The sequence below is a fragment of the Anabrus simplex genome, chromosome 4, assembly GCF_040414725.1.
Source record: "Anabrus simplex isolate iqAnaSimp1 chromosome 4, ASM4041472v1, whole genome shotgun sequence".
NCBI classification, from domain to species: Eukaryota; Metazoa; Arthropoda; class Insecta; order Orthoptera; family Tettigoniidae; genus Anabrus; species Anabrus simplex.
Genome location: NC_090268.1, coordinates 113,993,634 through 114,019,309, shown reverse-complemented (window position 1 = coordinate 114,019,309; position 25,676 = coordinate 113,993,634).

Genomic DNA, 25,676 nt, shown 5'->3' with positions numbered 1-25,676 from the left:
AGGAACAAAATACGACCTTATATCACTAAACTGAGCAAAATATGACCACAACAATAAACATGGCTGAAATATGCATTTATAACCAAAAAAACTGCTTTAAACGGGGACAAGGGCCAATTATCCACAGTTATTTTTCAGATTTCGGGTGAAATGAGGTCAGGAAAGAAATATGACTGTTCCTTAACATCCGAACCTTAGTCATCACGTTTTGAATTCTGGTCAGTGGATGATTTTGAACTTCTAAATTGTCATGAAATTTCGTCTCATTTGGTACCATTACGGGCCGATGACCTAGATCAACAACAAGTATCATCGTCATCATCATTATCATCTCTTCTACAACGTCTTCGGATGTGTCATCTGCAGAGTGGAAGAGAATTTAAACACTGCACGTGACACATTCTTCCGTCAGCGTACGTGCAGAGGAAATCATGGAACATAAACATGTGCGTATATTTCAGTTTGTCGGTGTATACATGCCCACTGATACTCTTACACAACATCATTCCTCTTTTTCTGCGGTGGGCATCAATGACCGGGGCGTAGACAGAGTCTCGTTTGAGCGAGTTTTCAAACACCTTCGTCTTCTTGTAGTGCCTTCTCCATTACTGAAGGTTATTCATCATTTTTACCCTGCATGATGAATTTTAGTAGACTGTACTCTTCACTCCTCATAATATGCCCAAGGTAGGCTGTCGTTTCTTTTTTCTTCATTGTTCACACCGACAATCGTTCCTTCACCATGCGTCTGACTACGACAGCATTAGAAACGTAGTCAGTCAATCAGTCCACGAGATGTGTAACATCCTTCGGTTAACCCACATCTCAAAGGCATCTATTCTCCTAATGATGTTACATTTCAGAGTCCATGTTTTTTTTTCTAGTTGCTTTACGTCGCACCGACACGGACATGTCGCTAGGAGGGCTAGGAGTGGGAAGGAAGCGCCCGTGGCCTTAATTAAGGTGTGCCTGGTGTGGAAAAGGGAAACCACGGAAAACCATCTTCAGGGCTGCCGACAGTGGGGTTCGAACCTACTATCTCCCGAACACTGGATACTGGCTGCACTTAAGCGACTGCAGCTATCGAGCTCGGTAGTCCATGCTTCAGCGACGTACAAAAGCTCTAAGTATACATAGCATCTGTCGAAGTTGTGACGTGCCTCGAAGCTGAGGCTTCTGTCACGCTGTAGATTCTTCATTTTCAGAAAGCGGAAAAAAATCACTTAGCGGACAATGGATTTTTTGACAGATTTTCAAACTTGTATTAACAATTTCCAGAGGTAACGACATCACCTTTCATCACCAGGAGAAAAAGTAGTATAAAACTTACTACGGTATGATAGTCTCGTTATTCCCATTGTATTGAACTTATGCTGCATACTACCACTCGTTTTCTAGACCAGCTCGGGCCCACAGCTTCAGTCAGAATTTGTTGCAATCATTACTGCCGTGTTTTATATCGTTTTTCTTTTGACATTAGTTTCTTTTTTGGTACGGTACGTTAATATGTCGAAAGAAAACGTTTGAAAAGTACAGTCGGATATTTCGTAAAGAGTGGTCAAATAATTAAACTTGAAAAGACTACTGGGTCGAGCTTCTCGGTGATCCCAACCAAGGTCGGTGCATCTATTGACAGTATAATATAAATGCGAAATTGTTTGACATTATTTCTTTGCGCACGTATCATGAACAATTAAAAAAAAAAATGAAATGTCGTATGGCTTTTAGTGCCGGGATATCCCAGGACGGGTTTGGCTCGCCAGGTGCAGGTCTTTCTATTTGACTCCCGTAGGTGACCTGCGCGTCGTGATGATGATGATGAGATGATGATGAAGACAACACATACACCCAGCCCCCGTGCCATTGGAATTAACCAATTAAGGTTAAAATCCCCGACCCGGCCGGGAATCGAACCCGGAACCCTCTGAACCAAAGGCCAGTACGCTGACCGTTCAGCCACCGAGTCGGACAATGAAAACAATAATGAAAGTGAAAATAACTTTGGAAATAGATTTGAAAATTTCCTTATGTGCTTTGTTACTGTGAACTGCCGGCATGTATTTTGAAAAAGAATAGTACCATGTGGCTTCATATGAAAGCACAGGATCTCAATCCAGCATGTTGTGCTTCAGAAGATACAGTGCTGGGAGTAGAAGATGATGACCTCCTGTTCTGAAATTGGCGAGTGTTGAGATAATCTCCTCTATTAAAACAGCTGGCGTATGCTACTTTGCTTCAGTTCGAAATTTAGAGGAATTTAGCGGATTCTCATCTAAACATTAGCGGAGAAATGATTTGTGGGTAGGCAACACCGACCACAAGCTATTTCTGAGCACTTTAGATTAGAATAAATGACCACATTTTCTTCCCAACAACTTCCCCTCTATCCATTTTCTTTTTTGGTATCTGATCTAGTAGCGGAGTAGTCTTACGGTGCCGGACTTCTGAATCACTCTGTGTATAGGCTCATACAGAGAGAGAGCGAGAGAGATAGGGCGATAATCGGAATTGAAGAATCAAGTAAGAGAACAAATGGAGAAAGAAATATTTCATTCTTCTCACTGATGAACAGAAGCACGATGATCAATACAGCTACCGAAATAACATTCAAAATTCGCCTTGTCTTTTGAAAATTGTTCATAAAAAACAGTAAAGCAAGAAGATTACATTAATTTTCCGCACACTATTATTCTGTATATTTATTGGCATAGCGTGAGCTTCTTAAAAATACCTGGTGGCAATGCTTTGCAGATCATAAGCGGCAACGTGCCTTGCACACTTGTGCGCTGATAAAAGAAATGGGAGTGTGGTGTTCTTTTTTTCATAACGAAAATGTTAATTAGAAATATGATGTAGGTCTAGTTTATTATAGCCTGTGCCTGGAGCCGCCCTTGGCTTTCAGCAACACAGGGCGTAGTACCTCCAACAAAGGAGAAACGTACGTATAAATGAATACTTAATATCAATATGGAGACATGATTCTATTCAAGATACTGTTTTCCTTCTCGCAAATAACTGAAGCTTTTTGTCGGTTGACCTCATCACAGCATGTAGTTTGTATCATAGGTAGCATGGTAGCGCTCTGATCGTATCTCACATATGTTCCAGAAACACTACCCGTATCTCAAGAACATCGGATGTCTGTGTTCTTGTTCGGATTTTTTCAAGGTCCAATGATAATGTGTTCTAGAGCGCCATGTACTTACTACTAATGACTTCTGTCTACTAGCCTATATGTTTATTATGTACTTTCTGGTGCAAGTGTTTGTAAATGATTATGACTACGATTGTGAAGAAGGAAGTAGTGGCCACGAAGAAGGTTTGTAGGCCTACTATCTTAGTGTTCTTCTGAAATGGGGCCGACGGCGGGACTTTAACTCAACCGCCACGATAATTTGATTGATTTTTCCAAATTACGATATGACCGTGAGATTTTCTGTACTAAGAGACTTAACTGAAATCCTCACTGTCTTTTCATTAAAGAGGGTGCGATTTGAATCTCGGGCAATGCATGTGGGGTTTTTGAAGTGAGAAGTGATGTCGCTGTGGATCGAATTTCATGTAATATTTGAGGTCTCGAAGATAATTCATACATATCAACAGTAGTTATCGACTTCTTATCTCTTATCAGTTGCAGTAACTACTTAAGTCACCAAAGCACATTATTTTTATCAACAGATTCGGCAACTTCCATCATCTATCTCCGTCTTAATTCAGGCTTTCTCAAAGTAAATTTTGGAACAGTACTTTATCCTAGTCACCGGACACATGTCTAAATCCATAATTCAAATAATGACGATTTACATATTTATACAGGAGAGATAGTAAAGAAAATCGTCAAACATTCTTGATATAAGGGGCTGATGATCAAATAATGTTTCAACTTCTAAAGGGAGTCAATGAATATCTTCATGAAATTATTAATTTAGAGAGGTCTGGTGGAAAAGGGGGGTAGAACTGTGGAAAGAAGCACTGTTGTCTGTTGTTCCATTTCTTTTTTTATAATAGAGGAGAAAGGAGCTAGTTGTCACACGGGTTGGTTGTCACTATGTTTATAACTTATCCACTAGGCGTCAGATAATAATAATAATAATAATAATAATAATAATAATAATAATAATAATAATAATAATAATAATAATAATAATAATAATAATCGTATGGCCTCAGCTACCGTGTGCAGACATTTCAATTTGACGCCATCTGGCTGTCAGATCGTCAATTTCGACGTTCCGTTTTACTCTAGACCCACTAGATTGCAGACAGAGTAAACCGGATCTCTCTTGGGCGTCTATGGCTGAGATTTAATGAATTTTGTCGGGTAAATACCAAATGTATCACCAGAGATCTTTTACATGCCGACATCGTACGACATGGAGTGTCGAATGGACTTTTTTCCTCCCTTCAAAAATCCGACTACCTCTGCCGGGTTTGAACCCGCTATCTTGAGATCCGGAGACCGACACTCTACCACGGATCCACAGAGGCAGCTATGTTCCTTAGTATAGCTTTGTTTCAAGGTTAGTGTGGCGTGATTGTTGATGATGGCTCTCGTATCACCAAGTTTTTGTATGTAATACCCGAAAAAACTGAAATTCTTCGATGTAAATGATTTATTTTCAAAGCATATTTTATTTCATACTATGAAGTATTTGCCTTCTTCCTGTACTCAAAAAAGTGCGGAAAATGCCATTTTACCGTAATGTAATTACTGAAAATGAAAATCCACAGCCTGTTTCCAGTCGATGACTGGGTCAGGAATGGAATGAATGAAGTCCCCCATCTAGCGGCGAAGATGGGAAATGTACCAGCTGGCGAAACCTGTCGCACTCCTCTGGGGCCATGATAAATGACTGGCAGATGAAATGCTAATGGAGAGCGTTGCTGGAATGAAGTACGACAGGGAAAGCCGGAGTACCCGGAGAAAAACCTGTCCCGCCTCCACTTTGTCCAGGACAAATCTCACATGGAGTGGCCGGGATTTGAACCACGGTATCCAGCGGCGAGATGCAGGCGCGCTGCCGCCTGAGCCACGGAGGCACTGTAATTACTAATCACTATCCGCACTAATTTATTACAAATCGTCTCTGATTGTTTGAACTCTGCTTTAAAGTAATATCAACACGAACAGACAGAGAGATGATGAATCAAAGGAACATCAAACTTAACCTTGTTGTCTGATTGCAGCACCATGGTTCAGCACCAGTCTACACAAATCTACTGAAGCCGTTCTTTAGCCATGTGCAGATTTAGCAACGCCGCCTCGCAACGCCCATTTGAATTCACTCGCAAAGCGATCTGATTAGGTAAATTAATCAGTTGATAAAATGATAATGGCGTGTGAGATATCAAATTATTATTTAAATTATTTATCAGTATGACTAACACTCTAATGGCCAAGTGCACCAAACTTGCATAGGATTCGGCTAACCACTGTGTACGTAAACATGTTTTAAATTTAAGGCCTGGCTAGAATTAAGCGTGCAGCACCATTCTTAATCAACGTTTAGTTAAACATGTTTAGCTGGCAGTGGAATTCAACACTACCGTGATGTTTAACTTGCTAGCGAAGAGTAGTGAACGCGCTTCGGTGATTTCGTGTTTCTTTTGTTAGAAGGAGGAATATTCATTTTTGCTTAGCTGACAGCACTTAGTACAGTATAATAGAAAGATCGCAGAACAAAAGAGAAAAAGGTCGTTCAAATTTTCAGATATTGAAACCGATATTGTGGCATAATTGCAGAAGCTATAATATTACGCACGTCGTGTGTAATCCGAGCTGCTCCTGTTCTCTGCATATGAATAGAATCACCTACAATTGTTAAAGGAACCAGTGACATAATACCTCAGTGCAGTGATCAGTCTGTTTATGGCAGAAACAGGATGATCTCTCTGCGCTGGAAATTATAGGTTATTCTGCATTGTTTCAAGAAGAAATGAAACTGTTTGTTTGGATAAGCGAAACCTTTCCTCAGATTTCCTATCACTAAGTTCTTCAAAATGATCACCTCTCTCCACTATTATACCTTCGCGCGCATTTCCATTCTGTTCCCGACATTCCAGATATAACAGTTCATCTTCAAAACCATCTACAAATCTGGAAGCCATTTTATCTTCACTGCTAATCACTGTTTATATCTGGTAACCGCTCGAACTTGACTGTTTAACTTTAACCCACAATAATCAGGGATTTAAAAAATAAGTGTTACCCTGTTTTCGTGGAACAGAGAGGTGAAAGAAGGTGCTGGTTTGAATGGGTCTATCTACGACAGTCAAAAGAATTAAAAACTTTAAAAATTAAGGTTATATTTCTTTTCAGATATTAAGTTTTAACAAAGAACAAGATTTCAGGTACAGGGTTAAATTGTACAAAATAGAAAAACAGAAAAACCTAGAAAAGGGTAGTTACAATTTGAGCTCCCTATTTATAGAAGTCCCTACATCACTAGCGTTACGTTTAGACCAGGGCCTCTCAAACGCTCAAAATCTCACGCGTGCATATCGAGGCGCAGCGACTCCCTGCACTGTGCATCGTTCCGTCTCGGCTCAACTCGGCTTGACTCGGATGGTGTAGTGCGCTGAGAGCGACGAAGCGTTCGGTGATGGACGGCTTGTTTATCAGTGAAATAGGTAAGCGCAAGACAACAACATAATAATGGAGCAGCCTGTTTCAAAGAAAGCAAAGACTTCCGAAAGTCCATTTCAATCAAACTGGGAAATTTCGTATTTCTTTATCAGTCGTGACAATAAAGCCAAATGCTTAATCCGTGGGACAAGATTTTCCAATACAAAGGCTTAGCTCAAATTCTACCAGAATTTGTCGAAGGAATATTTTCCTAAGCTGCATCGAGAAGCAGCTAAGATTATTTCAATATTTGGTTCCACATGCATATGTGAAAGGTATTTTTTCTTGTTTTGACTTGTAAGAAAACTAGTTTGCGTGCGAGTAGGCCTATTTCTGATTGTAATTTAAAGAAGGCTCTCAGAATTACTGTCAGCCGATCCCTTGTTCCAGGCATAACTGGTATCATTGCAAAGATAGGAAAAGAAGAGCCAGAGAAGATAAATTGTCTGCTCAAACCAAATTGAAAGAAGAGTGTTTTAACACTGGTAACGTTGTTCCATACAACAGTGTCACCGCTCACCGCACATAAACATTTCGCAGTGAGGGGAGAATCAGCGGGGAAGGTGGAGAAGGCGAAGACAGGCCGAACGGGTGAGACAGGTGTAGGGGAAGTGGAGTGGGAGTTTGCACTCTGGTCAACCTAGTGAAGTCGTCTCCTGCACCTTGTGCCCGTGCACTGCACGGCGCATGAACCCTGAGAGGCCCTGGTTTAGACAGATAGTCAAGGAGACGAACCTCCCAATGTCTTTTGCAGGATATTTCAAACATGATTTTCAAGAACACTTTGCTCCAACGGTTACAGGTTACGGCCTTCCAAAGGCACCACACAATATTTACACAAATATCTTTTGCCTTACAAGAAAAGAGCCTCTATGCTCGATAATTATACCAAGGAGACTACGCTCCCAAACCCTTACAGCCTACACAAAGGCAACCTTTAACTTTTACATTTGGGATTAGAACGTCTTTGCTCAATAAAATAACACTGTAAGGCCTCTCTAGGCACAATCTGCAACTTACAAGACCATATCAATTGTCTTTTAAGTTTACCCAGAGGTACCGAGTACCCATTATACTGGACTTTTATGGAAAGCAACAGGTTCAATTACTGGCCCCAAAATCAAAATGAATGGAGGCGGACACTTGCGCTCCTTGAAATCAAAGACTGAAACCCTACTTGGGCTTGTGGCCCGACGATGCAGAGGCTAATCCCACACTACTGAGGTGACTATATGGACAAGTTAAGTTACAATTTACAATAGTTAAAACAGTCACTTCCAAAATAAATTGAAGGGGAGCTCGAGAGGGTAACGCACTCTCTATCCCCGGATTTTAGTTAAGTACTGTTGACTTACTTGAACTTTTACGTGAGAAGGAGTTTACATTTTAGTTAAAGATTGGGAACCTTCCCCTCGAGTGAGCTTGCGGAGATAACTACTGAGATAGAAAAATGGTGGCCATTACATTAGCTGATATTTTGCCTACAGATGGATGAGGCCTCCGCCTCTTCTCTTCACACACACACTCAATAACACGACGATCAATCAGACAAATTAGCTCGAAAAGGCGTCAGCTTTTATACCCGAGAGGAAGGTTCGAGAAGGCTCTGGACTAAAACCAGACACACCCTCTCAATTTATTGGTAGATAAAACAGGTACAAGATAAATATAATTGGCTGAAAAAGAAATGCGCAACATTTCTGATTGGTCAGAATCCAATGTTGGCGGGATGAGTAAGAAGTGTTGAAAACCTTGAAGTATCAAAAACAAAGAACGTCAATTCAGTTCACAAAACCTTTAAACACAAAATTTCTTTACATTTCTAGTTGTTCTACTTTGTACCAGAGTGTATGACATCAGTTTTTTAATACAGACATCTATGGAGAAAAGTCCCAACTTCTTGAAACAGCTGTTGCAGCTTTGTGTAAGATAGCATTCTTCCAGGCGCTTCATTTAAATGCACGGGTTTGAGGTGTACCTCCCGGTACAATAATCATGAATGATGATTCGCAGTTTCGTTGAAACAGGGTTTAGGAAGAACCTTAAACGCTGATTACGGTAAACACGGTTCGTGCACTTGGGCATAAGACTCATATACACGGTTCACTTTATATCCGACCATCCTATGTAATATGAATCCTACGAAACGTGCTTATCGATTCAAAGCCGTTTTTCTACGTTGTAAAAGAGCACGGTATCCGTGGACCTTGATAGAAACGCGAAATGGACGAACATAATTCGACGGGCTGTTGGTTGGCAGACCTAAAATAGTGCACACATGAATTATTGTAAAGGAATAACTAATCGGTTACCGGTACCAGATGTGTTGAGCTTGGCTTGAATAAGAAAAACAGGAATCCAACGTTCTATTCTGATGACGACGATGGGACAGGAAAGGCCTAGGAATGGGGAGGAAGCGGCCGTGGCTTTAACTGAGGTACAGCCTGGTATGAAAATTGTAAACTACGGAAAACCATCTTACGAGCTGCCGACAGTGGGGTTCGAACCCACTATCTCCCGGATGCGAGCTCACAGCTGCGCGCCCCTAACCATACGACGAACTCTCCCGTCGCTCTGTTCTTTAACAGATAATTATCTGTTTTATTACAAAATACAAAATACCCCTCCTCATGTACCCTTGGAAACGTCGAATCGGCGGCAGTCTTCTTTTGGGTTCTGCCACGGCGCTTTGTAATAAAATAGACTTACCGCTCGGAGACTACTTGGAGCGCGATCGGTTCGGCATTCTACTTCTAAAATTGGCACATAAGGGAATTAAATACTACGAGTACTATCGCTGCTAAATGGGAATGGACCAGATTAAATTTTTACTAATTAATTTGTTCTAATCGTGAAATTAATTGAATTCCCAAAAGTTAATAATTTTATTGTCCACTTAAAATTTACTCAAAATTGTAAAATAACAACAAATAGTTAGGACACGCCATAAGCAACAATTCTCCATAATTGATTATAAACAATCATGTGTCTGTTATTGAGCAATGGTTATTGCAGTTAGGTTAAATTTACATATCTTACGTATTATATGTTTTAGATGTGTGTATCTTAGGAAAGAGTGGTGGTGGTGGTGGTGGTGATTATTGTTTTGAAGAGGAAGTACAACTAAGCAACCATCCTGTATTTGACACTAATCAGACAGAAAAACTGTAAGAAATCCGACACTTAAAATGAAGGTATCGGACAAAGAAAGACAAGGGCCACGAAGGGCGTGAAAATGAAATACTCCCTAGGCCTCGAGTGCACTAATACCATCGTGATCGGAAAGGAACAAGAGTTGACCAAGGGAGGTTGGATAGGATAAATGAAAGTAAGGACCTAGCAGAAGTGGAAGCAATGCCAGGATTCTGCTGAGGGACCTGCGGTCGCCAATCCACGCTCCCAAATCAAGAGCTCATGGGCCCCTTTCAGTCGCTTCTCAGGACAGGTAGGCGACACTGTGGGTGTTATTCTACCACCCCAACCCAGACGGGGATCTCAGGAAATATTTTTGATGGTTACAAGTGGACAATCGTTTATTGTTATTCATGGATATTTTCTAAAATTTTACAGAAACGAAAGTATTAAGCCTTTATTCATTAATATTTCATATTAAACACAATGTGTACATATGATATTGAAAATATAGAAATTCACTGTCAGTACAAGGTTTCATCTTTTGCATAATGAAAGAGGAAGAATTCTTTGTGTGCAGTCGAACAGGTGGTATAGCGAACAATGTGAGTCGCAGATTTTACAAACCCAGTCGCTGGATACCTGGTGAAAACGTTTCTTGTACAAATGCGGTGATGAAAGCCGGGAATTGCTCCTCTCGTGTAGAGGTGACGTAGTTCAAAATTGGCTGGTTTCCATTCATCATTGTTCATGCCGGGAGTATTAAAAAAATCTGCTGTCCTCTGGAGTCGTTCGTCCAGGAACTTTCTGGTAACTGGAGTTAGTATCAGATTATTAGTTGTCATCAGGTCTTCTATGAAGGAAGATATTCTTGCTAACTGGTATATGAGTCAATTTGGTGAAAACTTTGTGTTGCAGAGTGTTCTTTTTATTTATTAAACATTTATGTAGGGTGGTCAGAAACAACGTGTACCGAGTATATGAGTGTTAGAATGTTGGTCATACTGACGGGTAATTGGAAAAGAACACGTCGATATCTCACGTCGTTGTTATTTCATCAGCTGCTGTAGTTAGCCAATCAGATCGCTTCGCGGGCGAATTCAAATGAGCTTTACGAGGCGGTGTTGCTAAATCTTCACGTGGCGTGGTCGGGCTTGAGAGTCATGCTGAGAAATGAGCATCAAACACTAACACACCCTAGGTTTCAGCCAATGCCATCGTAGCGTGCTTGCTGTGGGGCGAGCCTATCAGCAGAGAGGTCCTTGTTCAAGTCGCTCCCCTGGAGTAGTTTATTTCTTCTATAGGCGCTCTCAAGCTGGTCATAAAGCTCGTCCAGGTTCAGCAACACCGTCTCGTAAAGCCCATTTGAAGTCGCCCGCGAAGCGATCTGATTGGCTAACTTCATCAGCTGATAAAATCACAACAACGCGAGGTATCTATTTTTTTTTTCCAATTACTGTGGAACCTAGGATTGCGAGAATAATTCGTTTCGGCAACATGCTCGTAATCCAAATCGCTCGTATATCAAAGCAAATTTTCCCATAAGAAACTATTGAAACTCGGATGATTCGTCCACAACACAAAAACATTTATTCGCATAACATTTCTAAAACAAAATATAACGTAAAACAATTAAACTGCACTTTACCTTACAATAGAATCATTGTTGGTGTGAGGGAGATGAGAGATGACATGAGAAGAGTTTCTGTGTAGCACGAATTTCACTAACGGAATCACTGATATCGGTTGGCTCATTGGAAGTGTTTTCTTTTCGTGCAACTTTAACGAGGAACCTGTCCAATGACTGTTGCTTTTGCCTCTTTTTGAGGATTTCACGAAAATGTGACATTGCATTGTCATTGAACAGATTCATCCACTGTAATCATCTCCTTCTTCAGACCGAATTCCTTTTTAGCCTTCTTTTCGTTCACAGGGCCCATCGTTGCAGAACAGTTATATCACAGATGACAGAAACAAAACATGTACACTCGTACGGTGTTTACTATGCGAGCGAGGCACGCCAACTGAAGTCCAGCGAGGGAAATGATTACACGCACTTTCCCAGGAAAGAGAGTGGCACGGGATGGGGAAAACAAAGGCACAGGGGAGGTGGAAACGTACGTACATGTGACGCTCGTATTGCGAAACCTCACTCGCTTATCAAATCACAATTTATTTAAAACTAGCAAATGTACCCGTGCTTCGCTACGGTATTCTACATTGTATACGAATATCGAAGTAAATACTGTACATGCAGTAAATAAGATTGTTTTAAAATTGCATGTATCTTAGCGTTATCCGAGAAAGAGCATGGGAAGGTCCCTATACGTTGTTTCCAATGTAAAGTGTTTGTTACGGATTTGTGATATAACGGCAGACTCACTTGCCTACTACCATTCACAATCGAGTTGGGAAGTTTACATTATAATTGCAGGCCCCATTGCATACTGCGCGGACACAGTCGATTTGGGGAGTTTTCGTTAAAATGGCAGCCCCCTTTCCTACTTCCAGACATATAACAGTTGAGGTGTTTTTATTATAATGACAGGCAGTTACCCTACTATCACTCGAAATTGAGTTGTGCAGTTATCATTATAATGTCAGGTCCATTTTCCTACTGCCAGCCAGCTTACTGCCAGTCACACCAAGCTGGTGAGTTTCCATCAAAATCGCAGGCCACTATGCCTAATGCCAGTCACATATTAGATGAGGACATTTGTTTATAATGGCGGTCACCCTTGCCTACTGCCAAACACAATGGGGTAGGGAAGTTTTAAACACAACTGCATGCTCCCTTGCCTTCTTGTCCAAATTTTCGTGAAGAGTTTGATGATTCTGTATTTCATATAAGCAATTGAAAGTATAAATCATGCACGTGAAAAGTCCAAATTTACTTAACATCGATTAATAGAGAAAAATCAAACGTAAAAGGGATACAGATACGGCAAAAAGTCATAAGACCAAGGTTGTAGATCATTCCAAATCATTCCAAATCATTCCAAATCGAGAAATCGAGAAGTGAACTAATCATTACAATGGTAGGCCTTCCTTACTAATGACAGTTACACAGGAGTTGGAGAAGGACCCGTTTCCAACTGCCAGTCAAAGTCGGTGTGGGGAGTACTGATTACAATAGCAGACACCCGCTTTCTCGATCGCTACAAATCGACATCAGTGAATATATATAGATCGACATACGAAAGTATATGCGTATTTACAATATTGCAGGCCTTCATTTACAGATTAACTGCTGCTAAATGTACGTCATATCGAGAAAGGATTATACCATAAGACGCCGGATTTAGTGGCCTAAATGGCTGGTCCTATGATATCTCATCTATTCTTGGGTCAGATTGAGTTACAAACGTTGAACAGGGAAAAGTTTTTGTAAGATTATCTCACATTGCATTACTTTTCGGATAATTATGTGGCAGCTACATACATAGCATTTGGCTCACATATGGCTACTGGGTGGGCCAATTTTCGTGAAGAGTTTGATGATTCTGTATTTCATATAAGTAATTGAAAGTATGAATTATGCATGTGAAAATCCAAATTTACTTAACATCGATTAATAGACGAAAATCAAAAGTAAAAACGATACAGATACGGCAAAAAGTCATAAGACCAAGGTTGTAGATCATTCCAAATTGAACGGAGACTGTGCAATTCGGTATGTGATAGGACTTTTCGAAGGTATGCACCATCATTAAAATTGTCTGCATCTTTCGATATTCTTCGGGGATAAAAAGTGAAAAATAATGATCTTGGAAGTTTTCAGTCCGTTACAGGCTAAAACGTATAATTATGTCAAATTTCAATTATGTTTTTTCGTCTGGAAGATTATGCCGCAATCTGGATTTTGGGCGACGAGAGTAAAAATTAGGACTTTCAGGAAACTAAACCAAAAATTATGCAGATGGTCATTATTACCCCTTAAACGGAAAGCTGTACGAAAATTTCGCCAAAATTGTCAGTGTAGAGGCACACAGTCGTTACGATTTGATTTATATAGATAAGGAATCTGCTCCATGTACAACACCTTTTGGGCTATGTCCGCTGGACTTAACCTGCAAAACTGACCATTCATGATATCTCCCTTATTAATCCTCCTGACGAAAAAATGCAAATGAAAAAAAGTTTTAGAGGTGGAATTCCATCACGTTTGGTCAATTTCCAGTCAGGTTGGTCTTGTTCTATATATATTGTGGAAGAGTAAAATCACCATTCCGGTTCCCTATACACCGCCAGTCCATTCCGGAATATGAAATGTTATTGACCTTTAAAACCTACCTTTGGACAGGTGGATGCTAAATATAAATTTTGGTTCGAATATCTTCAATAGTTTTGAAGTTGTAAGGAATACGCTTTACACACACCAGCTCGTGAGTTAAGTCCGATGGGACTTGTACCGAAAAACGGTCCGTTAATTATATCACCCTTATTAATCCTCGTATCGAAATGATGCACATGAGAAAAAAGTTTAGAAGTTAATTTCCATCAATGTAGGTAGATTTCCATTAAGTTTGGTTGTGTATATTTTGTGGAAGTTCAAAATCACTGTTTCGGTTCCGTATAAATCCCCAGTCAGTTCAGGGATTTAGAAACTATATCTGCCCTAAAAGCTATCAAGGACAGGTGGATTCTAAATATGAAGCTTGGTGGAAATATATCCAGTAGTTTCTAGCACTCGCGAACATACGGCGTGATTAAGGAAGAAAATAATACAGTTAAGAAAGTTGAAATTAATAGAAAATGGATTATAACTGAGGACAGCCGGACAACGACAAATATGTAAATGCCAAGTGAATGTATTGGAAAATCGAATGCCCCTCAATAAATTATGCTGGTGTGAGTTATGGATATAATAAAGCGGTAACAGAGGAGACATTTAGGTGCAGTGATTCTTAGGTAAACAAATACGATGATGACTAATGGAGTTATTACTTAATCTATTCGAGGGCGGTTATAACCTCCAACGATAATCCGACAATATCCCGCAGTTAGGCCGATTGACGCCTCTCTTGCCTTCTACCCAAGGAACAACCACGAATTTAAAAGCATGATGAGGAAAATGGCAATACTTTACTTCCCTGCTGGCATGCAGTCAGAGACGTTGCCATGGTAACCTGTAGGTTCGTTGTCGGTCTGTCGGTCACTCAATGCAGAGCATGATACCAGCAGAAAATTGTATTCTCCGTCATGTGAAGAGTAAGGTAAATTATAAACATAACGAAAGTTGTTTATAACGAAGAGGCGTTTCACGTACGGTAAACGGAGTTTTCAGAAAATCAATAGTATAAGAGAAAATGGAGGAAAACCACAATGGTTTTCCTATAACCCCCGTGTATTCAAAGATTTTAAAATGATATGCATATCGAAACCTTCCCCGGGATGAGTATACTCTAAATATGAAGTTTGGTTGAGATCTATCCAGCCGTTTCGACGTGATGGTGGAACAGACAGACAGACAGACAGACAGACAGACAGACAGACAGACAGACAGACAGACAGACAGATACGAAAAGTACAAACCACCGATTCGGTCTTGAGTTGACTAAAAACGGATAAATATCTGAAAAATTGGCAAAACAAAAGAAATTACAGACAGCGGACCCCCTACAATTTTATATATATATTTGCAAAACACTCGTAGGCCAGTTACTCGCAATCTGAGGTTCGACTGTATTTATCTGAATGACCAATCCTCTAACGCCCATATATGCACTTCACGTTGTTTTCGACCACCCAGTAGCCTATACGAAAGAAAATGTATACGGTATTATTACGCTTACATTCGACATCGGAGTTCCTTTTTTTTCAGTGGACGCCTGTAAAATAACAAAACAATACATTCATAACTACTGGATTTACGAGACTTAATCGTTTGCATTTTGATCACTCTTTTGCAGAGGAAGTTTAACATTCTGAATGCAAGACGAGGTGCTCTGAAAACGTGCAAACTTTTGAAACCTCCGTATTACACACTATCCAGTCGTTGGAAACCGGAGATACAGTATGTGATCTCGCCTTCTTCATCCTTTGTAATTATATCCTTGCCTTCCTCCACCTACTAGCCACTTGCCTCTCATTAGCAAACCATTCTTCCTTTTTCCTTCCTCGAAATGCAGTATGCGGCAAGACAAACAGTACTGAAATTATAGACATGAACTAAACATTAAGGTATATCATAATAGCACACAAGTTGATGACTGCGACACGTATCTACTAGCGTCGGTACACAATGTGCTCAAAGTGCGTCTCACCTTTGTTCATAACTAGGTTTCGGAAGTTGAAGACCTATAATTTGCATAAGAAGCCTATAAAAAGCGACAACATTCATAACTTTAGTTTTAATGACATATATAATGAAGAAATATAATGTTTAAAAATACAAAATTCTGGTGGTATGCAACATACAACGCAAAAATATATGAGTGAAATACTGTACTTCTTTCAGACATTATGTATTTTTAGGTTAACACAGTTTAAAAAAGGAATTCCGTGTTTGTTAAAAAAAGTACTTGCAGAATTTAGAATGAAATATTTTCCACCTAGAATGAATTAAGCGAACCTGCAGTGGGCGAAAGAAGAAAATGGAGAAATATATTGAAATTGGTATAACTGCAATCATATTTTGCTTAACCACGCTAGGGTTACAGAAATTGGAATTCGAAAACCTTACATCAGTTGGCTTTGCAATATATAGCAATAGTTATCTCCAGGTTCTTAGGTGTAAAAGATCGTCGGTTTTCAGACAGCACGTTGCATGACATTGAGAAACTTCTCTCCATATCAACGGATGATACGGGTTCATACTTTAAGCAAGTGACATTCTCCTTTTCAAAAAAAATACCCCTGTGGGTGGGGGACGCAGACGAAGAATACATCCACGGTATCCCCTGCCAGTCTTAAGAGGCGACTTAAAGGGGCGACCAAGGGATGATTGTATTAGAACCATGAAACTACTTGTGATTAGTACCATCACGTGGGGAACACTATGGGTCGCTTTTACTTGCACGTAGTACCACTATGTTAGGTACCAAGTAGGTTTGTTATTAGTAGCAACAGAGTGCGTTGCCGGCTTTTACAGTACCTGTGATTAGTGCCACTTTAGGAGCGACACCATGGATCTGGCTTACCTATGATTAGTACCCACTAAATGAGGAACACCACGGGATAGTGCGGGTCCCTGTGGTTAGTAAACGTATGTGATGAACGCCATAGGTTTGCGTTGCCTGTAAATGGCGCCGCAATGTGCGAAACACCATAGGTCTGTATTCCATGTGCGAATTACATTACCTGTGAGTAGTACCATAATGTGTGGAATACCGCGAGTCTACGCTACTTTTGATTAGTAACGCAACATGACAAATACCATTCTTCCTTTTTCCTTCCTCGAAATGCAGTATGCGGCAAGACAAACAGTACTGAAATTATAGACATGCACTAAACATTAAGGTATATCATAATAGCACACAAGTTGGTGACTGCGACACGTATCTACTAGCATCGGTATACAATGTGCTTTAAAGTGCGTAGTAAGTACCATTATGAGGGGCATCATCGATTCAGTATTATGTTACTGGTCAGTAATAGTATTGTTTGTGTGACTGTGAGGCATTGTGGGTCAGATCCACTGATTGTTTTAAATTCATATCCATCCATTCATTCTTCGTCCTCACGTTTTGAATTGTGGTCAGTGGAGGATTTCAAACCCCCAAACGCCATGGCACTACAGGCCTTGAAGTGCCTTGGACTACCAAGCGACCGCTGCTCAGCCCGAAGGCCTGCAGATTACGAGGTGTCGTGTGGTCTTCACGACGTATCCTCTCGGCCGTTATTCTCGGCTTTCGAGACCGGGGCCGCTATCTCACCGTCAGAGAGCTCCTCAATTCTAATCACGTAGGCTGAGTGGACCTCAAACCAGCCCTCAGGTCCAGGTAAAAGTCCCTGACCTGGCCGGGAACCGAACTCGGGGCCTCCGGATAAGAGGCAGGCACGCTAATCCTACAACACGGCGCCGGCCAGTGGAGGATTTTGGCCTGTAAATTTGTCAATACATTTCGTCTCATTTCCTACCATTGGGGGCCGATGACCTAGATGTTAGGCCCCTTTAAACAAGCATCATCATCATCATCATCATCATCAACATTATCATCAACCTTTTCAAAAAGACTCATATTAAAATTTTCACCTTTTAATATTTCATTTGCACATAATTTGATACAGCCGAGTTTTTTCAAGCATTAGTTTCATTTTTCATTTCATTTCATTTAAGCTTTTGTCAGATATGGTTCAAATATATTAGAATGTGGGTGATAACTCGGTGTGGTATGGGTCTGTGATATGAGAAATAAGAGACAAAATGTAAGAGTTCGGGAGTAATATTACGAGTAAAGAAGTAAGATCAATAAATGAATTCCTCTATGTGCTGGGATAGTTGCTCGGCACAACATTCAAATTGAAGTGATGTTTGGGAAAATCAACCTCCAATTGAACGCGCTAGTCAAATCAGCGCTATCTTTTAATAGACCACGAACCTACTACGCGTAGCAGGGGGAGAGATGATACTCCCACGTGGAGCGTCCCAGGTGGTGGATAGGGGGGTCCTAACCGGCTTGCCGGCTGACTTGAGGGAAATAAAATACCTCTCGCGGACCAAACACACAACCCCCTGTGTGTGGGGGACGCAGACGAAGAATACACCCACGGTATCCCCTGCCTGTCGTAAGAGGAGACTGAAAGGGGCGACCAAGGGATGATGCAATTAGTACCATGAAACTACTTGTGATTAGTACCACCACGCGGAGAACCGCATGGGTCGCTTTTACTTGTGCGTAGTGCCACTATGTTAGGTACCAAACAGGTTTGATTAGTAGCAACCAGGAGCACCGCGCGGTCAGGCTTTTACGGTACCTATGATTAGTAGCACAATATGAGCGACACCAGGGTTCTGGCTTGCCTATCATTAGTACCCACTATATGAGAAACACCACGGGATAATACGAGTCCCTGTGGTTAGTACACTTACGTGATGAAAAACATAGGTTTGCGTTGCCTGTAAATGGCGCCGCGATGTGTGAAACACCATAGGTCTCTATTACATGTGCGAATTTTATTACCTGTGAGTAGTACCATAATATGTGGAATACCGCGAGTCTACGATACTTTTGATTAGTACCGCAACATGACAAATACCATGGTTCTACTTTCCAAGCGATAAGTACCATTATGAGAGGCCGATGCACTATATTTTGGACCCATTTCGACTATACGCATAATTGATTCACCATCGTACTATAGAAGCAGTCCCTTGGTCGGTAACACGATTGTTTTGTGCCAGCTTCTGTGCTTGTGAGGCACTGTGGGTCAGATCCACTGATCGTTTTAAATTCATCTCCATCCATTCATTCATTCTTCGTCCTCATGCTTTGAATTCTGGTCAGTGGAGGATTTTGGAATTTTAAGTTGTCATTTCATTTCGTCTCATTTCGTACCATTAGGGGCCGATGACCTCGATGTTAGGCCTCTTTAAACAACAAACATCATCATCATCATAATCTTTTAACAGAGTAAGCGAGTGACGTCACTTGTTTTTTCACAAATTTTGCCTTATTTTGAAGCGCTAATTCATGAAAACATCGTTTCAGATTTTCAATTTATTTTTTGCAACAGCTTGCTTCCCACTTTATATGTCAACTGTAATAGTATTATAATCGTAGGTTAAATACTCTCTACGATATACGAATTCTACTCAAACACTAAAAGCGCCTTAGACATTTTTCTTTCCATGTAAGTTACCCGTTGTCAAATAACTCTACGTTAAGAAAGGCAAAAAAAAAAAAAAAAAAAAAAAAAAAAGGGACCATTAAGCCAAAAACACCGAAAAAGGCAAAATAAGGACAAATAAATCCCAACAATGGCCTAGAACAGGGGTTTCCAAATGGCGGCCCGCGGGCCGCATGTGGCCCGCGAAGCCATATAATGCGGCCCGCGAGAGCATTTTAATAAATACTGTATGTGAAGGACAGTTACAAAATAATATTTTATAGGTAGTTCAAAATGTATTAATTTTTATATTCGTTATAGACCCAAGTCCGAACAAGTTCATTCTTTAATATTACTTCCTCTTTTCAAAAATTCACTTGATATGAATGGATTATTTTTTTATTTTAAGAAATTTAAAATCCAAATTTCAAGTAATAATGGTAGGTTTTTACGTCCCACCAACTACTTTTGATGTTTTTCGGAGACGCCGAGGTGCCGGAATTTTGTCGCGCAGGAGTTCTTTTACGTGCCAGTAAATCAGTTGACACGAGGCTGACCTATTTGAGCAGCTGACCTATTTGTTCTATCTAACATAGAACCTACCAACTTCAGAAGGCCAGCGCTTCAACCTACTAAGCCACTTAGCCCGGCTCTAAATTTCACTCTTTTATGAAAATTGTAAAATAATGTTTTACCTAAGTAATTAAAATTATCAAAACTTTACTTCAATTGAATTATGCATATTATATTTTCATATTGGTACTATATGCAGAATTTTTCGAACATGACTAAGGTTTCCAATATGGCCCTCGAGCCCTTACAAATTGGAAACCCCTGGCCTAGAATGAACATATATTATGTTGGGACACTCGATGAAAAAATGATATTTCCTCAACTTCCGAGCCCCATTCATAACGGCCCTTAGATTGTCGAACTTGTTGATAACACATGTTGTCTCAAGGCCTCAAAATACTTCGCACTCGTAGGCCTACATTTACTCTGCTGCACCGAAAAGCATAGAATCACTTCATATGTTTTTGGGCTTACAAGACGAGACAGCGAGTATAGATTCTTTGGTTGTTCCCCTCTTAGTAGCCTCTTACGACATGCAGGGGTACAGATAATGTATTCTTTGACTCCATCCACAGGGAAGGTAGAGAGTTCCGATAAATAGAAAGAAGATTGTATGCACAAAACAATGGTCAGGCTCATGAACTGTGAGAAAATGAAAGACGTTCTAGACCTCATAAATTTATTATTATTATTATTATTATTATTATTATTATTATTATTATTATTATTATTATTATTATTATTATTGACCGAGGTCGATAGCTGCAGTCGCTTAAGTGCGGCCAGTATCCAGTATTCGGGAGACAGTAGGTTCGAATCCCACTGACGGCAGCCCTGAAGATGGTTTTCCGTGGTTTCCCATTTTCACACCAGGAAAATGCTGGGACTGTACCTTAATTAAAGCCATGGCCGCATCCTTCCCACTCCTAGCCCTTTCCTGTCCCATCGTCGCCATAAGACCTATCTGTGTCGGTGCGACGTAAAACAACTAGCAAAAAAATATTATTAATCTTATTATTGTATACCGGTATTAAAAGTTTACTAAAACGGCTTTGGCAAATACGTCCGTCCGTTCTATTGGACCGATTTGCTACATTTTTGTTTTATTCTCTCCGAAATTACCTGTCGGTGAATCATGAGACACTGATAGGTTTCTAAGTACAGCCAACTTTCAGTAATCATAAAATCGAATCATTAAATGAACCCTCCAATTATTGCGGGCGAAAGCTTAACCTAACCCGCAATACATTCTGCACGTAGCAGGTTGCTAAGCGACTAACACTTTACTTAATAGTCTGATATGTGTGATATTCATCCTAAGTAATGTGATTGCATGCAGCCATGTTTGATTACTACCTGTCAAGCCAGAGAGTTTACACTACGTCTGATCACATAAGAATACTATTCCCTGATAGATTCTCTTTGATTCTCTAACCTTTCTCAGCTTCCAAAAATATTCAACAGATGGCCGAGCATTCCTAATAACTTACATGCCGCTATGAGAAAAAAGTCTTCGTACAAACATACCCCATCATGACATACGCCTTAGACATTATTCAGGAACACCTATCGAAGTATAGCCTAGCTACAATAGAAAGAGTGAAGGCTATGTAACGTATGAAAGTTCTCTGCCTGACAATCAACGCTCTTTCGAGACTAACCTATGAGCTCACAATATATAGAAGCCACGAACCTGCTACGCAGGCGTAGCAGGGGGAGAGGTGATACTCCCACGTGGCGCGTCCCAGATGGCGGATAGGGGGTTCCTAACCGGCTTGCCGGCGGACTTGAGGGAAATAAAATACCTCTCGCGGACCAAACACTCTACCCCCTGAGGGTGGGGGACGCACATGTAGAATACACCCGCGGTATCCCCTGCATGCCGTAAGAGGCGACTAAAAGGGGCGACCAAGGGCTGACTGAATTAGAACCATGAAACTAATTTTGAATCGTACCATCACGCGGGGAACACCATAGGTTGCCTGTACTTGCGAGTAGTACCACTAAATTCGGTACGAAATAGGTTTGTGATTAGTAGCAGTAAAAGCCTGGCCTGGTAGATTCCAGTACCCGTGCGTCGTACCCATTTGGGCAACACCGCGGGTCTGGGCGTAGCCTGTGAGTTGTGCCACTATATGAGCAGCACCGTGGGTCTGCGTTGCCTGTGATTAGTATCCACTATGTGAGGAACACCACGGGAATACCGGCGCCCGTGTTTAGTACACCTAGGTGGGGAACCTTCTCGGTTTGCGTTGACTCTGAGTTGGGCCATTGTGTGAGACGCACCATAGGTCTGCGTTACTTGTACGTATTGCAATACTTGTGAGTAGTACCATCTTTTGTGGAACACCGTGAGTCTTCGCTACATCTGATTAATACTCCAACATGACACATACCATGGTTCTATTTTACTCGCGACATTCACCATTCTGTGGGGCCTTAGACGTGGATTTTGCACCCCCTTTAGACACCAAGCATCATTGTGCTTTATAAGTGGTTCCTTGGTCGGTAATAATGTTATTTTCGATCTGTATTGAGTCCGATCCACTGGTTTTTGTTTGTTTGTTTTGTGTTTTGTTGAGTTCCTGTCCATCCATTCATTCTTCATGCCATATTTTATTTTTATTTTGGTCAGTGGCTGCCTTTGCAATTTTTGTTCTTTCATTTCGTACCATTAGGGGCCGATGACCTTTGATGTTAGGCCCCTTAAAACGACAAGCATCATCATCATCATCACATATAGAAGCCTTCTACAACACAAAACTAAGCTACATATCAAGATAATAGGATAATAAACTAATATTATGGACAGATTTTTACCAAACAGACAGTATGATGACGTCAGAAAGGATGAATTCTGACTATGAACTGCGGCATACCATAACACGCTTGTTATTAAATATTCACAAAACCATTGAAAAGGGCTGACAAACCAATATGAGTACGACAGGCATATCGAGACGAGTTATTTGACTTATTTACGACGAATGCTGCGGAGTAGCACTGGACCTCAAGTATTTATTATTATCATCATTATTATTACGAAGATATTACGGGGAGCAGAGGTGAAAGGAGGTGCGGTCATGAACGGGTGGATATACCAAATCGAAAGATTGAATTTAAAATTTAAAATTGGCAGTTTTATTTCTTTTCTTAACCTTTCCGCCCTTTATTTCTTTTCAAATTTTAATACTTTGACAAGTAATTAACAATTGGTTACAAAAATTAGCTCGTAAGCTTGAAAAACACTTTTTGAGAGGTCTAAAATAATCAGATAACAATTTTACAGGTTGAGCTTTGGCTCCCATCTTTTTTTTTTTTTGTAAGTTTCTTTACGTCGCACCGACACAGATAGGTCTTATTTCGGCGATGGGACAGGAAGGGGCTAGGAGTGGGAAGGAAGCGGTCGTGACCTTAATTAAGGTACAGCCCCAGAATTTGCCTGGTGTGAAAACGAGAAACTACGGAAGTCCATCTTCAGGGCTGCGACAGTGGGGTTCGAACCCATTAGCTCCCAAATACTGGATACTGGCCGCACTTAAGCGACAGCAGCTATCGAGCTCGGTAAGATCCCAATTACAAGTGTTCATTGAGCACATCTGCTCCATTCAATCAACAGTTAAGGAGACAGATCTCCCAGTTTTTACACCAAAAGTAAAAGCATCTTTGCTCTATCAATTAACACTTAGGAATCTATTTTTGAAAATTCACACTTTCCAGGCCTATCAAAGGCACAACCTACGTTTAACAAAATTAAACAGTATTCACTGTCTTAACTGCTTAACAGTCTGATAACTTCAACATGAAATAAATGGAGTTAAACAGGAGTAACAAGTACCTATTCTGGCCCAAAAACCAAAATGGTAAGGAGGCGAACTCTTGCAATCCTAGAATTTACACAAATGCATAAAACCCTATTTTGGCTTATGGCTCGACGTTACAGAGTTTAAGCCTATACTACTGAGGTGACTAGATGGAGAAAAATATTTAAGTTACAGAATTTACAAGATAGAAAGACTTACAAAATCATAGTCACCTCAAAATCAAGTTGAGAGGGAATACGAAAGGGTACTTTCACTCTCCATTCCCTGATTTCAGTTAAGTTGTTTTGGCTTGTTTGAAATTTACATTTAGAGTCTGAAATTTACATTTTAGAAAATTGAAGTTACATTACTAAAAATTTGAAACCTTCCCCTCGAGCTAGCCTTGAAAGACCATCACATAATTAAGCAGGAACTGCCATTACCTTGAGCAGGTTGACCTCCCTAAGATGGACGAGGCGCTCCCGCCTTCGTTACGAACACACACTAGACTGTAGACTGGAGCGATCACAAAAGACAACCTGGTCAGAAAATGTGCCAGCTTTTATAGCCGAGGGGATAGTTCTAGAAAAACTCTGGGCTAAGGCCCTGACACACCCTCAATTCTCACTGGATAATCAAATAAATGCCAGAAGGTTTTGATTGGCCGAAAAATAAATGTACAACATTTTTCATTGGCCAACATCCTAAGTTGGCGGGAAGAGATAGAAGTGTTGTAAACTTTAGCACACCGAAAGCAAAGTGTATACAATTCAGTATAGGAAACCTTAACATACAAAATTAGTCTAGAATTTATGAGTTCATTTTCACACCAGGGGGTAAAACCTAACTTTATAGTGACATCTGTTGAGAAGTGTTCAAACTTCTTGTACTAGTTTCAAACTTTACTTTGCAGAGGGCCTTATCCTAGACGGGTGTACTGTAGGTACAATTATTATTATTATTATTCAGTCTTGCCTAAGCCACGGACGAGTGAGGTCGCGTTGAGCGGAGGGTCCCGGGAGTGGGAGGTGTGGGTGAAAGTGCCGAGAGCTGGAAGTTTGTGGAGAAGTGTGCCGACTATGATTAGTATAGAGCAGTACAGGGCGACGGTAGGAGGATGGCAGAGAAGAATGAAGAAAGAAGAAATGAAATTAGGAAGGTGTTATATGGATTTGGAGAGAAAAGGTGAATTATTGCTATCAGCGGCGGTGATTTTAATTTTGCTATGTATTGGGGGGGTCGAATTGAACCCAGGCCCGACCCCTAGTAGAAATGAAGAAAGGGAAAATATGGACGCATTCAAAAGAGCTGTAAAAGAGGCGGTGGAAGAAGTTGGCCCTTTTGAGCAAATTAAAAATATGATTAAGGAACAAACCAGGGAATTTGAAAGAATGGAGGTATGGTTAAGAGAGAAAACGGAAGGCATAACAGTACAAGTGAGACATAACACCGGAGAAGTGGCAGCATTAAGGGAGGAAATAGGACGAATAGAAAAGGAAAACTTGAAGCTGAAAATAGAAGTGGAAGCAAATACTGTACATCGAAGAAAGAAGTGCTTATTTATCTATGGTGTGCCTGAAGAGTTGAGAGAAGACAAAGTACTGACAACTTACAAAGTTGTGGATTTAATACAGGGGAAGTTGAAACTTAATTTTAGTGAAGTAGATATAGATGATGTGCAGAGGGTGGGAAAAATTAGGGGCAAAAGGCCTATCAAACTAGAACTGTTTTCTACGTTGATGGCTGATGCTGTGGTAAGAAATGCGAGTAAC